We start from the raw sequence: 3,057 nt of genomic DNA, 5'->3' as shown, positions 1-3,057 counted from the left end.
ATGTATATTTAATATCATTCTGCCTGTCTCTAAAACTGGTCTTCCTAATATGAGAGGGACCTCCTTGTTTTCTTCCATATTCACCACTATAAAATCCACAGGAAATACAAACTTATCCACCGGAACTAACACATCTTGCACTATCCCCTCATGTATTAAAGTAGTTTGGTCTGCCAGCTGGATATTGGTGAATGCACTGTATCTCTCCGGTCTCCTTTTCTAGTTTCCTATAAATAGATAGAGACATTAAGTTAATTGATGCACAAGAATCACATAAAGACTAATCAAAATTTATAGTTCCTAATGAGCAAGGTATAGTAAAACTCCTTGGCTCTCCACACTTTTATGGGCGTTTATTTTGCAATATAGCACTACATTGCTCTATAAGCTTGACCTTTGAGGTCTCCTCTATTTTCCTCTTCTTTGTCAGGATCTCCTTTATAAATTTGGCATAAACATGCATTTGTGAGAGCACTTATGTAAATGGTAAGTTTACATGGACTTGTTTTAGCACATCCAAAAATCTCCCAAACTGCTTATCCAACATTTCTCTATATAGATTTTGAGGGAAAGGTAAAAAAGGCATATGCTCGCTCTTCTCAGGTTCCCCCTTCTCGATTTTTCTTCCTTCTTTTTCTTAGTTTGCATTGGGCCTTTCTTCTTGTTGTCATCATCACTTTTCAACTGCTCCCCATTTTCTTTTGCAATTATCACATCTTTTTGGATTGGGGTGGGGTCCTTCAACACTTGCCCACTTCTCAGACAATAGAGTGGCTAGCTGCCTAACTTGTCTTTCCAAGTTTCAAAAACCAGTACCTATTTCTTTGATAGATTCTCCATGTTCCCGTATAGCTTTGCTATGAGTTTCAAGCCTCTCATCAGTTTTCAGAATGAAGGCCTTATGAGATCTTCTATGCTAGACTGAATGGGTTGTTGAGGCTGAAATTGCTGTCTCTACTGATTTTGGAATGCTGGAGCTCCTTATCCCTGGGGTCTAGAGTTATTCTTTCGCCATGCATTCGCGGTACTACTAGGTGAACTCCATGAAAAAATGGAGTGCCTCTGACCCATTACATTAAAATTGTAGTTTCCCACAACATTCACTTCCTCAGTTGATGCTTGACACTCAGGAGTAGGGTGTCCTCTTCCATATATCACAAGCTGCATGAGGCTCACTCTGTATTGTAGCCAAGTTCAGCTTCCTTATCTCTATGGACATAACATCAAGTTATACTTGCACAGATGTGTTAGCATTAACCTTGTGAACACCAATTGATCTTATTCTTTCAACACTCTTAGAGGACACTAATTAGCATCTTTAGATAACTCATCAAGAATTGTAACTATCTCCTCTATAGTCTTTTTCACCTCGAACTGTATTGTTTAATGTTCTACGTGAGGCCGATGTCAATACATTCCAAAAGTTCTAGAGCTGCATCCAGAGTTCAATTCCGCTATGTTGACACTTTCTAACAATCTCCTTAAACCTCTCCCATGCTTCAAAAATAATTTCATTCTCTTTCTGGCAGAAGTTATGGATTTCTCTTCTAAACTTGTCCGTCTTAGCTGAGGAGAAATATTTATCAAGGAATTTTACTTGTCATCTCCTCCCATGTTCTAATCAAACCTATGGGCAAGCTTCGAAGCCACTACTTTGCATCATCTTTAAGAGAAAAGGGAAATGCCCTTAGATACACTACATCTTATGCCACACCATTGTATTGAAAGATGTTCATAATCTCCTCGAAGTACATTAGATGTGTGTTTGGATCTTCGCTTGGCTTCTCTCTGAAGACATATCAATTCTCAAGGGTTTGAAGCAATCCTTGCTTCAACTCGAAATTGTTTGCTGCAATTGGAGGTGGTATCACACTTGATAATCCTTGATTATTGAATGGTATAGCATAATCACCAAGTGGTCTATCTGGCATTGGAGCTATATTTCCGAACTGGTCTGCACCCAAGGGTTGATTTTGCGCAATTCTACGACCCCTCTCTTCTTCGTAGATAATCTGTGCATCTTTAATAGCTTCTTCTTCAGCATCCCGTGTAGCTTGTTCTCGTTGTTGGGCTGCTTCTCTCGTAGACAAATCCACATTATCCTCACCATTTCCAGCAATAAGTTCTTTAGTTGAGGATATCCCAACCTTTTCTGATGTCTCAGTGATATTTCTTTCCTTCCTCATATATCGCAGTTATTTTTCTATCTCTGGTTTGTATGGTAGCACTTCCTTTGCATAAGTTCTTGTCATGCACCAATATCAACCTGTAACCTGCGCCACAATCAAAGAACACCAAATGTAAAAAGAGAAAAATAAAAATAAAACAAAAAGAACAAATTCCTTAATTGACACTACAAACTACTTCAAACACTATTGATACCCAATCCCCGGCAACGACACCAAAACTTGACGAGCGCAAAACACACACTTAAATTATGCTCGCTAGTCAAAGATAGTATAGTATAATTTAGTATTTACACGGATTGGAGTTAAATAGTATTTTCGTAGTTTCTATCTTGATTACTATCCAGGAGAATCAACAATAGAGATTTATATGATTAATAACTAAAATTAACTAAGAATCTAAAGCTATTGACTAATGACTATCAAAATAAGGAATAAGCAAAGAAGGTTATCTATAGGAGAAGATAGGGTTTTGATAGGATAAGTGCAAGATAATTGTTCGGGATCTAACTCTAGATAATTAACTTCTAATGTTCAAGTGAGTCTCTCGAATTCACTCAATTATTAGTCCAAACATTTAGTAGAAACTCTTCTCTTGATTAAGACTCAAGCTCACAAGATGAACCAATTTAAGCCCTGTAAAGAAATGCAAGAATTCGTAGTGGATTGGTCTTTAGGAAAACCTCTTTCGATTATTCTCCTAACTAGGTTTAATCAATGATTCAACTAGCCTGTTTCGATTACTAAGAAGAATTAATGAACTCAACCAACAATATAATCCAAAGATATCACAAGTTATGCCTCTCTCGATTACATGAACAAGTGAATATAGATGCAACAGTTAAATCATCAAAAAACGCTTCAATATATA

At 37.2% G+C, this 3,057-nt stretch overlaps 1 non-coding gene across 1 annotated transcript; it reads left to right on the top strand.

Moving 5' to 3' along the window:
* Window positions 1-1,448: 1,448 nt before the first annotated feature.
* LOC117281216 (small nucleolar RNA R71) lies at window positions 1,449-1,555 on the top strand. The gene has a single exon (XR_004511836.1). It is a non-coding gene; the product is annotated as a small nucleolar RNA R71 (small nucleolar RNA).
* The last annotated feature ends 1,502 nt before the right edge of the window (window positions 1,556-3,057 follow it).

The sequence above is a fragment of the Nicotiana tomentosiformis genome, chromosome 10 (assembly GCF_000390325.3).
Source record: "Nicotiana tomentosiformis chromosome 10, ASM39032v3, whole genome shotgun sequence".
Taxonomy (NCBI): Eukaryota; Viridiplantae; Streptophyta; class Magnoliopsida; order Solanales; family Solanaceae; genus Nicotiana; species Nicotiana tomentosiformis.
The sequence above is the reverse complement of the archived record's forward strand: the minus strand, read 5'-3'. Positions and strand labels throughout refer to the sequence as shown.